The 15,017-nt window shown below is 31.6% G+C and overlaps 1 pseudogene; it reads left to right on the top strand.

Moving 5' to 3' along the window:
* Positions 1-13,997: 13,997 nt before the first annotated feature.
* Positions 13,998-14,116, top strand: LOC123667314 (annotated as a pseudogene).
* The last annotated feature ends 901 nt before the right edge of the window (positions 14,117-15,017 follow it).

Here is a 15,017-nt window from a genome sequence, read left to right as displayed (position 1 = left end):
ATTTAATCTAATTTGTGAGTGAATGTGTTTAAATGAAACTCTACTAAAATTTAAATACACTACGAAGAGGCAGACGTAACCGTGTAACGAATAACAAATTTAATACCCAAGTTAAGCTCACAATACCATTGTATATAATATAAACAAGTGATCATATAATCATAATAAAAGATTTTTAGAATTTACATTCTTGTTTTGTTCGCGATATTTTACGCGTGAATTTTAAAGAGGAAGGTTCAAAAAACCGGATATACCGTTCGGGGTTATACTGTCGTTACTGTAAATTTATTATGACTAAAAAATGCGTAAACCTTTTTCGTGGATATTCAACGCTGAAATTATTTCAATAAATATGTTCAAATTTTCTTGTTTACCCTAAAATTTGAAAGTATTTTTTTGTTTTCTTTTTAAAAAAAATTTCAACTAATATCTTCACTTTTCTACTAATAGCCTTCTACTTACTTAGTGAATAGAAATTAGATACACTTTATTACATACTGTAGAATAAATAATATTGCGTTTGCTCGCAAAGGAAAAAGTCGACTGAGTGCGAGTCGGACTCGCGCTCCGTACAAAAAAAAAAATATTAAAAATATTATTTTAACCAAAAAATTATGCTTTCTCGCAATTTTTCCTAAAGGAATTGCTATAATTAAAAATAATATATATATATATATAATATAAAAATTTCAAAATTCTGAGGTCACGGGAAGGTTAGGTTAGACGGGGAGGTAGGTTTCAATTCCCTTGCGAGTGTTCAAAAATTTGCAGCATAAATGGCTGTATATTTTTTTATTGCGTTGGCTTAGATGTTTAATTTTTTACAGCTCTAAGGGACAGTAGACTAATATTAATTTCAAGTTTGATATTAATTTTAGCTTGATACCTGCACGTGCTCTTGAGAAAAAGGGTCTTGACAGACAGACGGACAACAAAATGATCCTATAAGGGTTCCGTTTTTCTTTGAGGTACGGAACCAAAAAAACGTCAAGTACATCGACCGATTCAACTACTACAACTTCAAGTACGTACTTCAAGTACATACGAGTAAAACTTAGGTAGACAAAAAATAGTCAAGTAAATACAAACTATTAACTCAAAAAGCACTCGTCAGATCTTAAGCAAATTTAAATGAAATCACGTGACAAGCATCACCTTTCGATTAAAAAAAAACCTCAATGTTTTTTTTTAACCAGTCCACTATCGGTAAAAAGTTATGATGAGCTAACGCCCAAAAAAAACACATTCCAATGTCCTTATCCTTTTTTGAAGTCGCTTGAAAAGAAAAGCATGCAATTTCAGTCTCAATGCAATGCTTTTAGAGACAAAATGAAATAAAAAATAACTGCTATTTTTTTTTTTTGAAAAAAAATTCTTATTTATTGATTGCTCGAATAGTTTCAGTGATGTTTTAAAATAATATAGAAAATCGTAATTATTCGGTTTTACTGCTAGGATCATTAAGATGGATGTAAATAGTTCTATGGAAATGGAATGCATGGTTTTATCCCCTGAGGTCGACTTAATTTCGAATCTTTTTGGAGCGCAAATATACTATGTATCCAGTTTAATTGCAATCAGACCAGTTGTTTTATATGAACTAGTGATAATCATTCATACATTCACTCTCGAAAATGTTCATACAGAATGAATAACAAAAATACATTCATAAAAAAAAAACCATTATAATATAAGTAGAATATAACATAAGTAGGATTTCATTCAAATTAATTACTAGTTGAAGTGACTAAACTGAGGTAGGTCACGTCAAGGCAAATAGCCTGCTCGAAATCTGGACCAGCCCGACTGGAGCAGTACCTCGACCTTACAGAAGATCACAACTAGATAATACCGTTTTTAAGTAGTGTCGTGTTCATGTGGTAAGTTAGGTGACCAGGGCTCCTGGGGGGATTAGAGGTAGGGTTGGCAACGATATTCTGGTGGTGCAGATGTCTATAAGCTACGGTAATTACATACCATCAGGAGAGTCGTACGCTTGTTTGCCAACCTAGTTGTATAATTTTTTTTTTATAAAAACGAGAATCGTATATCGGCGAAAGCATTACAATGGCGATACGTTTTTAATTACAAAAGTTAATATGTTATGAAATTGAAAACCTTTTTCTTTCATTAATTTACGGGTTTTTTTCCGACAGATCTGATTCAACGTACTCGTAAGCCTTCGGTAACGTCAGCGAATTTAAATCTCTGCGTAATATATTATAGTATAAATTGCATTTTTTCGAGTCGTTCGATTATAATTAATTTTCGGACAGTTGTTATTCTATATTTAAATCATTTTGTTTTATAAAAGAATCGTTAAAGCTATTATGTATTTTATTTTAATTCAGAAAATTACTTCTTTGAATTTTTGAATTTTTTCTTTTATTTTTAATTTTATCTATAAAATTCTCGTGCCATTAATGTTAGTTACCATACTCCTCCGACACGGCTGGATCGATTTTTATGAAATTTTGTGTGCAAATCGGGTAGGTTTGAGAATCGGCCAACGTCTATTTTTCATACCCCTAAGTTATAAGGAGGGGGGGGGGGGGTTAATTACATATATGGCAAAACAACGTTCGCGGTGTCAGCTAGTTTTATTCTAATGTTTGATGCTGTACGAAAGTTTTTCGCTTGGAATAGATAATAATATAAGCCTATTTAATTCCAGTAAAAACTATGTGCGTATTTGTAAATAACCTTACACACGTAATTACATTATAATTATATTTAGTTATATCAGGATAAAAAAGTCATAGTGTAATGTAACATATCTGCATACAAACAAAAACGCCATAAGAATCAACTGAAGTAAATAAAGAAAAATAAAACGTTTGTTTACCATTTGCGTAAAGACTGTTCGAGGCAATAATAAGGTAGTAAAATTCGTATATTCTTATTGAAACATACTTCATATTCAATCCGAATCAGTGGATGCCGTCATTTATTTAACGATGAGGAAAATCGAGAGAAAGAATACTTAAAGTCCCCAAATCTGAAATGTCGAATATGACGAATTGCTCATTCGATATTCCTGGGGACTGTTGCCGATAAATCAATAAGGTTACTTTGAAGGGACGTTGATGAGGAAAAAATCGACCTAATCAAATGCATTCAAATAATTCGATGCGTTGTTCTTTTTTTATCGATAATTTGAAAGTGGAACGTTGTTTGTGTTTAATTTAAATTTAAATATAGTAAAGTTACACGATTGCTTACATTACGTAATTTACTAGACGCTCTTTGCGATTTTATCAGCCTTAAATTTTAATATTTGTCAAATTATTTGTCATTTCTTTGTTATTTAAATCTAAGGTAAGTTTGTAATGGCGAAAGTTATTACTATCTAGATAGGTTTCTATGTTCTAAAATATATAGAAATAAAATCTTTTCCCTTTACAATAACTTTGTAGATTATCACAAAAGATTATCAATCACCTCAATGATTCCCTAAAACAAGGTAGCCGCTAGTCTAAAAGTATACACTGATTTCAAAATACATGTTAGCTTTCTTATAGCTATGATGATTTTTTTATGTGAAAGATCTATAGGCGAGGGTAAACCTGATTGTTGACGTGGCGATACAGGCCGTGGCGACGCATAGCCGCGCTATATGATGGAATATATGTACTATACTATATTATAATAATTGAGTTGTAGCGATTTTAAAGAAATTTTTGAATTAATTTTTTTTTGTATATAAAGAGCATAAATGTTTATTAAATGTTTCACATCTCACCTGTCACGTGACGGCTGAGATTTTTTTTATAGTTATAGTAAAAAAAAAATGTTTATTCTTTAAAGACTATATTTAATTTGTACTAAAAAGTAACTAAATACCTATTTACACAAAAGTCGAAAATACTTTTGCTGTAAGTAAGTTTGTTCCATTTCCAACAGGTTTGAGGGTCAAAACCCTTAATAATTCAGAAAAAAAAATATCTAAAGACTATATATTCTATATGTTCACCAAATCTAAGAACATGTGTATGTGACATAAGTTATAAACAAAACGGAACGAAATGGAACAAGCAAATTTCCGTTTGCGCGTGCAATTTCTTTTCACCGGAGCCAATCCAAGCGGATAATCACGCAAACTTTTTCCACTACAAGAACAAAAAATTTATAACCACAAAATCGTGACTAAGTTGCTAATATTTTCTGATTATTATTATTTAAACGTACCGACCCGAGTCAAATATTGTTGTGTATTCTCATTAAGTAGTATAAAATTCCAGCAAAGTTATGTTTAAATGATTTCGCATCCAATAGTTTAAGGGTATCTAAAACTTTATATTTCAATACAAAATAAACAATATCACTAATGGCTTTAAAATAACAGGCCTTTTACCTTTGTAATGCTTGGAATTCATTAAGTTTTTGCCCTTTTTATTTACATACTTTTGATCACTTTATTGACCTCTACTGTTCATTTATATGTATATATTATATAACCAATAACTATATAAACAGTAATTTAACGTGTCATCAATATGGTTGGATTTTGTTAAAAGTGGCTACGTAAGCCACATAAGTGCCAAATCACATTGGGTTACATTATTTAGTACGCACATTAATTTCAAATTAATAATTTGTACTCACACGTGTGTCCGCGTGTGAGACTGCGTGTGCGTGTGCTTGCGTGTATGCGTGCGTCTATATTTGTGTGTGTGTGTGTGTGTGTGTGTGTGAGTGTGTGTGTGTGAGTGTAAGTGTAAATATGAATCAACGATTGTAATTTAGACGTTTATATAAACACAGCATTGTCAAACTCTAATCTGTCAAGACTAATTATCAAAGACAAATAAATCAACGGATGCCGTGAACAATCTCAGTATAAATGGAATATAAATTGACGTTTGAATAAGATCCATCGCTTCGTGGAAATGTGGCGACACCCATAATTGATTTTCTATCTTCCCTCGCCAACTGAAACGTGTTTTAATTTTATATTTGAAATAGTAATACAATAACGTTAAAAGTGCTGTGTGTTTTTAAACATATTAATCTAGAATTCTTCTTGAAATCGTACTTCTATAATATTAAGTTAGTACAATAATTGCATCAATATTGATGTTTAAGTTAGTATATTGTTATTCGTTGTTGTGTTTTCATTATAATCATTGCGTAACTTCAAAGATTAAAAATAACTTATCTAGTTTACGATAAATATTTACAAACTCTTGAAAAATACCAGCCAACGATGGTTTTCTTTGTAAAATTTTAAATGAAACTGTTCAAGCGACATCTAGTGGGCAGTGACGCTTCTAATGTGAAGTTGCCGCTTATCAGCCAATGAGAGGGCGACGGGCGGGGGGACCTCGCCTAACTTCATACGTTTTTTTTTCTTATTCAAAATATTTAAAATTGTAACGTTCATCATTTTCTTATTCATTATTCGTTGTTATTTGGTCAGACAATACACGAAATCTCTATTATACGAGTCGTCTTTTATTTCAAAGCAAAGTAAACGTTAATAGTTTTAATACCGATTGATCTTGAAATCGCATACAATACAAGCAATTCTGAATTACGAACAGAAACAAAAAAGAAAGAGTTAAGACTCTTTGATATCGATACACTGGCAATGCGTGACGTTTCACAAAGAAGTGATACAACAATGATATAGTGATACCGAAACATGAAGATAGAGTGTATTTCGAATTTAAATTGAATTATGTCTAGAATAAATATTATTATTACTAAATATTCATATCATTATATTTTATCAGTTTTGTTAAAATAACCAAGTCGTTAACAAGCGTACGGCTCACCTGATGGTAAGCGATTACCGTAGCTTATAGACGTCTTGCAACACCAGAAGCATCGCAAGTGCGTTGACGACCCTACTCACAATTCCCTCAATGATAACACTGGTTGTCATATTTTTTTCTACTGTATGTATGTCAAATCCGTACGTTCATGAATGAATTAAGAAATTAATTCTCGAAGAACGACGTGTTTTCATTTCGATTTAAATGTACGACATTTCGTCAAAATTAATATTATCAATGACTCTATTTATAAATATACAATTGTATTTTAAATAAAATGTTTTTGTAATATAAATCGCAATTCGGAAAATGATTTTCAAAAAATAGCACGTACGAGTACATGACCCCAAAAATATATTAAATTTGAACCACAATCAAATTACATTTAATATCAATTCCAGTGACGTGACATTATCGACTTCACGATTAACACGTAATTTTGGCTAACAATTAATTGTCATGTATATTATACACGGGAACACGAGACGGGTCATATGTATTAATATTAAATAGCTCGCGTTGTTGTCACGTTGTGGGTTAAAGCTAAGTTGGGTGTGGCTTTGACTTATTTAATGATATATCACACTTGAGAGGTATTAATTTAAATTATAAAATTAGGGAGTGAAATATTTTGTTTATTTTAATTTTATGTCTCCACGGGGAATACAAGACGCTACGATTTTACTGCCCAAAAATTTTAATGACTTTAAACGTCTAAACAGCTATAAATACTTTATTATTATTATTATTATTGGAAAAAAACGGTATTAGATCAATATACAGAAATACAAAACACAATAGTATCAATTAACCAAAAATAGTTTCTGATATTAAAAAAGAACACATAACAAAGTTCAGACGAGGTGCTTTACAATAACAGTACCATATAAAAAACTTAATAATAATACTAAAAACACAAATTGATTAACAGCCAGAAAGAGAGAAAAAAAGTAATCAACAAAGAAATACATAAATCTATACGGGCATTATGAAACAAATAAAAAAAAACAAGTTTAAAAAATCACAATTAAAAAAATTTAGGATCAAAATTACAATTAAAGTCAAAATTAAAATTAAATTAAAATCGAATTAAAAAGAACATTACGAATATCAAAACATCAATCAAAGATATATTCAATCAACGCATTATACAAATAAGATTAAATGATTCTTACATCAGAAATTTTACTCTAGTTACCTGTATTCAGTTAAAGACGGCCGTGAAAAGCCCACGGCTGGACATAGATATCTTCTACAAGGAAGGTTTTTGAAGTTAATGCGATAGAATACACTACTGTTCAACGCGTAAGCGACACGTTTTGCATGGCGCTTACGACCTTTTTCACGAGACCGTAATCATCGTTGATAGAACCAACCGCAACCTAACTTCCTACGACTTTTTAGAAGTTTCACTTCTGCCGTGTGTGAATTGCTCACACACAGTTATTTTTTAACATAACATAACAATACACTTTATTGTACACCAAAACAGAAATAATACATATTATGGACTTAAACAGAGTATCATCAGGCACAAAGGGCGGCCTTATCGCTAAAAAGCGATCTCTTCCAGGCAACCGGCAGAGGCAAAGGGCAGAGGATTTTTAAATACTTTTTGCATCTTATTCCACCACTCTACATAAAACGAGCTGCCGAATTTAAGTAAATATTTCAAAATTGTATCCACAACACAGCTTAGTGTAAAATTCTACAAAGCTAAAAATTCTTGTTTATAATTCACGTGCCCTATACCTTGGTCTGTTTTATACTGCTGTCTGTAATCAAGGCAAAAATTTCCATCAAAATAATAATAATAAGCGTTCCCAAATTGTAATTAAAATCGTCCGAATTGAAACCAAAATTTGCACAGTATTTATCAATTGTAAAAAACTGGTGTACATATGCAAATGAGAGTATTTTCTCGTATAAAATTTGTTGTTTCCGTCTGTTATTTTTGCATCTAAATAGCCGCCGCATCCTTTCATTACGCAACTCAGTCAGTTATGTATATTGCACGTCCTTTAACAAGCGCAGATAATGTATCAAATAACGTGTTTACGTTTTAGGGTTGATTTTTTTATATGTTTTATTTAACAAAAGGTTTATATATAAAGTAGCTCAAATTATTTAATTAATTTAATCCTTCTCCTACATAGAGAAAGAGGCCTATTCCCAGCAGTGGGACGCTACGGGCTGAATCGTGAAGGAAAGGGCACGAAGTGAGAACTTTGAGATGAGACTTTGTGTAGATGTAGAACTCCATTAGAATGCCTAAGCCTTAAAACATGTTTTGGTGCAAGGTCACTTATTTACGAATAAAACGCCTTTAAAATTTTCCTTCATTCTATTAGAAGTTTTCGCCTGTGACGTCAACGTCAGGTAAAAAAATCTCACGTCGATGTTTTTCAGTCAATTTTTTTACAGTCAATTTACATAAAATTTAAAAAAAAAACTAAGTTTGAAAAATCTCAATTTAAAAAAATTAAGGACAAAAATTACAATTAAAATCAAAATTAAATTTAAATAAAAAAAACAACATTATTTTCATGATTTTAATTTACATATATTTTTTAATTGGATTAAACAAAAAAAGTGTGTGTACTTATGTAAGCACGTAAGAAGCTATACTTCATTAACTAGCTAACTTGACGTTGCTAACTTTTTATTCGTTGACTAGCTAACTTCAGGGTGTCGGTCTTTTGTGACGGTGTGTGTAAAAATTTACTCTCACCATTTTTCCCTAAAGCGCCAAAAGGAGTAGATATAACATTTTTGTAATAATAATCACTACTTTATTTTCACGTTGAAAAAAGCTTTAAAGCAGCTCCGTTTAAAATAAATGTCTAATAACAGCAAAACTAGTATTCATCATTTCAGCCTATTGCAGTCCACTGCTGGACATAGGCCTCCACAAGTTCGCGTCAAAAATGCGTGAACTCATGTGTGTTGCTCATAGTCACCACGCTGGGCAGACGGGTTGGTGACCGCAGGGCTGGCTTTGTTGCACCGAAGACGCAAACTAGTATTAAAAAAGCATAATTTAAACGTCACTTTGATTGTCATAAATTATACTTCTTGATGATTCTGTAGTTTCATTATTCACGATGACGAGCTCATGATGATAAGCTTGTAAACTATATTAGAACCATTTCATACTAATCTACTTATGATTGTAAAACAATTTCAGTCGTCAGATTTCCATAACTTACCGAGAAAAGGGTTTACAAATTATCTATATACCCATAAATTTGTAAATAAGTTTTGGGTATAAGTTGTGGGCTATTCAAATTGCATTTAAGACCAAAGTAAACATTTATTATTTTTATTGTAATAACAGAACTTAAAACTTATGACGTAGATGTAAGGATTAACTTGTAAGGATTCAATGAAACGTTCCTTGAAGAGTCACGTCTAAACTACTAGAACGTTCTGTCTTCTAAAAATCCAGAAACTGTAAGTTTGAGTTCCTTGTCTTATAAGAACAAATAATTTAAGTTTAATATGCCACTTTGATCCACATGTTGGAGAATATGTCACAAATATATCATAGAACTTTTTATGAAATAGTTGAAAAACATTTCATAAGATAGTTAATAAAATACCCTTACGAAATTGTCATAAAAAATGTTTTAAAATCTTATAGGTCTATCATCTTCATTTTAATTTAACGAGATAGGACACAGCCAGAAATATCTTCCTTGAAATTTGAAGCAGTTCAACCGGGGAAGTACCTTTAACTTATAGAAGATCAAAATTAAACAACTAATTTATCAAGCTGTTTCTCTCAAGTAGTGTTGTGTTCCCGTGGTGATTAAGGTTGGCAGAGCTTGTTGTTGGAGCTCCTGAGGAGCTTAACACAGAAAATAAGCTTTGTTGAATTTTGTTATTCAGGATCCTACCCACCAAAACAAAATTGATTAAAATATTGATTTAAGTTCCTAACTGTGCCGATAGATGTCACTAACATAATTAGATCATGTTTATGTGTGAATGTTAATAGATGTCGCTATCATCATTACAGCCTATACAGTCCACTGCTGGACATAGGTCTCCACAAGTTTACGCCAAAAATAACGTCAACTCATGTGTTTTGCCCATAGTCACCACGCTGGGCAGGCGGGTTGGTGACCGCAGTACTGGCTTTGTCGCACCGAAGACGCTGCTGCCCGTCTTCGGCCTGTGTATTTCAAAGCCAGCAGTTGGATGGTTATCCCGCCATCGGTCGGCTTCTTAAGTTCCAAGGTGGTTGTGGAACCTTGTTATCCCTTAGTCGCCTCTTACGACACCCACGGGAAGAGAGGGGGTGGCTAAATTCTTTAGTGCCGTAGCCACACAGCACACAGATGTCGCTAGTATGTAATTAAATCGCGCGAGCGTTTTATTTTGATTGTGATATATAGGTTGGATTTTTATTTGAATAAATGAGTTCCAACAGCAATGGTGTTATATTACGTGAAGGAGAGTGAAATAAAGTGTTACGCAGCTACAGGACCTCTTTTGGACCTGACCTGGAATTATTTGCCATCTTTTTAATAAGAAAAAAATACTTACTCCAAGAAGAGCTCTAATCTAAGATCGTCAGAGTTAACAAAGTTTTCGACATCACTATACAAGAAAAGTTGTCAGTAATATCATAATATATGATATTACTAACAACGATGTGTATTCAAATATTCACCACCCACAAATTGTCGAGATCTTAATGAAACCTATCTTGAAATTAAAAACTATTATGACAGTTTTGTCACAGTCACCGAAGTTTTCGACATCACTGTACCGAAACAGTTGTCAGTAATATCATAATATCATGTGATATATGTGTATTGAAACATTAAGTCTTCATCTAAATTCCTTACAAACTGTAATTAGTAAACGGTGCGGTTGTGTAACTTCCTAATTAACTCTGATACGCCTGCGGCTTCTTTCTGTTCAGAGTAAAAATTCCCACTTCGCAATCGTGTTATATACCGTTCGTTTTACCTAATAAATGGAATTGGTTCTTTTGTAAGAGCTTTCAATTAACTTCGAGCGAATTTTGAAGTTAAAAATCGTTTACAACTCCAGTTGCCCCCAGAACAACTAAATCAATTAAAGTACTATTTTTTTTTTGTATTTAATGTATGCAAACGATTAATAATAATAATAATAATAACTCTTTATTGTACACCAAAAGTGAGCAAAAATACAAAAATAAAAACAGGAGTTAAGTACAAAAGGCGATTATTAATTAGTATTTACTTTTTTACATTTTTCACTAGGTTCACTTATTTCACGTCGTTTTGATGACTTTCGATTGGATAAAAACAGCATTAATTTACCAAAATCACTTTCGATAGGGAATTCATTGATCGTGACTAAAATGTTCTTAAATTTTGAAAAGTTATCTATACAAAGTAAATAAAATTGGAGTGTCTGTTTGTAATATTAATTTAACCACTTTTTACTAAATGCTTATGGATGTATACACGGTATGTATGCCATAATTGCAATTTTGTCTGTTTGTTCCGGCTAATTTCTAAAACGGCTGGACCAATTTTGACGGGACTTAGCAGATAGTTGATGTAATAAGGAGTAACTTGGGGTACTTTTATTTTAGAAATTTAGTTATTTTATAACTCTGTGAACTGAACAATTACTTTTTCGTCACATTCTACACAAACGAAGTCGCGGGCACAGTTAGTTTTAAACTAAAACTTTTCGAGATTCGAAAATAATTTCACAAATGTCACATGTATTGGGGCGAGATTTGCAAGGATTGACAGACAAATAATAACATCCTGAAAATAACAAACATACATAAATCTGTTTAATTCAATAAAGAACTGAAATGGAAATTAATGAGCTTAAATGTGAAACAAAATACGCCAATGTAATTGAAATGAAATGGTTATTTCGTCGGTTTTCCTGTCAATAAATCTATATTAATGTAATAAAGATTAACAGTTTGTTTAAACGCTGTAATACAATGTTGTATCCAACTGCTGGGCACGGAGCCCATTCTATATTTAGAAATCAGAAAAAATCTGAAAAATCAGAGCTTAATTCACACAGTTACACAGTTGGTGTACATATATATTCCCTACTATTAATAACGATGTCAATTATTAATGATAATAATTGAGAACGACAGCTAAACTTGTTCTCCAAATCTGAGGGACCCGAAAGGATAGATTCCAGACTAGAAATAAATGTTTGTATAACTATATATATTCACTATGAACGTGAATAGAATTTATTACCAGTGGGGTGTTGGAACCAACATGGCACAAGCACTACTACACCAGAGCGATAGTCTGTTGATTAATTTGTAATCTTTTGCTTTGTACAATTCCCTAAAATAATTTACATGTGCAAATTATAAAGTCTGTAAATATTCTACCCGTTACGTCTTGACTAATCTGATTTTAAAAAGCTTTTTAAATAATAATAATAATAATAATTGTTTATTTGCAAGAACACGGTGTTGAAGTTGTACAAGGTTAGCATTAGTACAGTCCAAACATGTTCTACCTTACGGTGTGCAAATATTATATATTATTGTGGTTCGATACAATATTTTTAACATTAACTGTAGATTATTTATCATTGAATTATTTATACATTATTTAATTATTTATCAATTATTAATATGTGATATGATATATAATATTTTAGAGAGGTTAAATTCTCGCTACTGAATCAATAATGATTACTCGCGTATTTATAGAGTTAATTATGTATTGACATAGGGAAAAACGTTCAGACCTAGAAACAACTATGTGAACATTGAACATTTCATTCTAAGGAATTGTAGTAATTAATGTTTAGAGATTTCAAAACCGCAAAATTGAATGTGAACGGCGAATTTGAAATTGAATAGAAATTTTCACGTGATCACAATTTGCAAGGGTAAAGCCACGGGAAAAAGCAGTTAATAAACGAATAATTGTGTTTGCTTGCAACATTAAAAGACTTCAATGACATCGATAAGTAAATACAACGTAGGTAGACGAAAAAATACTCAAGTAATTACGCGTTATCAAAGATCATTCAAAAAGTGCTCATTAGATCTGGATCAAATTTAAATAAGACTGACTACAACACAATCATCAGCTTTCGATTAAAAAAAGGATTATCAAAATCTGTTTACCCAGTGAAAGGTTATGCGGTATAATACAACGTAGGTTGACGAAAAAATACTCAAGTAATTACGCGTTATCAAAGATCACTCAAAAAGTACTCATTAGATCTAGATCATATTTAAATAAGAGTGACTATAACACAATTATCAGCTTTCGATTAAAAAAAGGATCATCAAAATCTGTCTACCCAGTGAAAGGTTATGCGGTATAATACAACGTAGGTTGACGAAAAAAATAGTCAAGTAAATACGCATTATTTGGTTATAACTCGAAAATTACTTTATGATATTGATTAAATTTAAATGAAACTACATGACAAGGATTATCTTTCGATAAAACAAGGAATCATCAAAATCGGTCCACCCAGTAAATAAGTAGTTCTGAAGTAACATACATAAAAAAATTCAGTCAAATTGAGAAAATAAAACATCACGGTAGTACGTATAAGAATATAGTATTAATCAAACTTTGTTCTAGCGTGTACATATATTTGTAGTTTTATAATCCAATTAGATAAAATTTAGTATAACATATTCTACATCTCGCAGTGTTTACTGAGAGTCCTAAATGTTACTCGACACGTAAATATATATTCGCATCTACTATCTACTGTAGCTTCATAAGAAAAGATAACAACCAATTTATTATAAGATTTCCCTTCTCTAACAATGATAAAAAAAAATCTCATTACAAAGCCTAGACACTAAAATCTTTAATAAGGTACGATCTTAGTTAATATCTGGAGATCCCGCTTGGCAAGCAACGGAATGCGCAGTGTTACACCCCTAAGTAAAACGGGTCAAGAAACACTAGCATCAGGGTTGCCAACTAGAAATGAACTTAAATCAACGCTAAGAAATGTTACGAACATGACATTTGTTTTGTTTTTTCTTTATTGTACCAGTTACTTTTTACGTTTCTTTGTACTATTGTTATTTTTTATATAGCTTTATTAATTAGCTTTATTATTTAATTTGTGTTTTCTTAAAAAAAATAACATGAATGGTACTTTAAAACAGAACAGTACTTACGTACCTACGTCCAAGAGAATAATGGTATAACTAATACACGTCATGACGGCGTCACGAGTCACGAATTTTTAAACGTCCATACCACGTTGAATACACCGGCTCTCGTCCGATCACCGAAGTTAAGCAACGTCGGGCGCGGTCAGTACGTGGATGGGTGACAGCCCGGAAATACCGCGTGACGTTGGCTTTTTGTTTTTTCGATTCGTTTCTTTTTTACTTAGTTTTATTTCAATTAATTTGCCAAAGAAGTTTCCCTTCTGACGTGTATGTATATTTTGTACGCATGCAATTTTTTTTCTTCTAAAACACAGTTTATATATTATTTTTAAAATACTAACTGGGGAGCTTCTTCCTCTACAGAATCTATATAACGAATCGATGGTGGCTTAACTTTTAAAAGTAATAATCACTTTTCAAATTTTAATTTTTAAAACGAGGATTCGAAAGTGCATTAGAAACCTATTGGAATCTTATTTGGATTTGATTTGATTTGACAGGAAGAAGGACCGTAGCAGTGAGATATTTATAGGTCTCACAACAAAATATTCTACAAAGAAAATTTATTTATTTAGGACAACTTACAAAACATACACTGATATATAGTTTACGAGTTAGTTGGCGAGTGTAACTGTATTCGGGCTTACCCGCTATCTGAGGAAGCCAGAATGCTGTATAAAATTGTGAAAATAGCTGTTAAGCGTAGATAGTATTGAATATTTTTGTAAGATCTATGAGGGTGGCATCGTCAAACTGACGAAACCCTCCATAAATAATAAAGATTTAAAAGAAAACAAAATCATAGTTTACCACTTTTTCCAGAATTTGGATAACTTTTTTAGCGGGAAAAAAATTCAATACCCGAGAGGCAGTACAAAATACCTTTGAAGAATTTGTTGCTTCCCGTCCAGCAGAGTTTTTCAAGAAAGACATCAATAAGTTACCACTACGTTGGCAAATGCATTGATTCCACGGGTAATTACTTTGAATAATAGAAATAAAAAAAATATAGAAAAAAAGTGCGTTATGTAACTTATTTCAATTATAATATAATCAAACAAAAAAAAATAACAAAATACATATGCATAGAA

Source organism: Melitaea cinxia, chromosome 2, assembly GCF_905220565.1.
Source record: "Melitaea cinxia chromosome 2, ilMelCinx1.1, whole genome shotgun sequence".
NCBI lineage: Eukaryota > Metazoa > Arthropoda > Insecta > Lepidoptera > Nymphalidae > Melitaea > Melitaea cinxia.
This window is presented reverse-complemented; position numbering and strand designations above follow the sequence as displayed.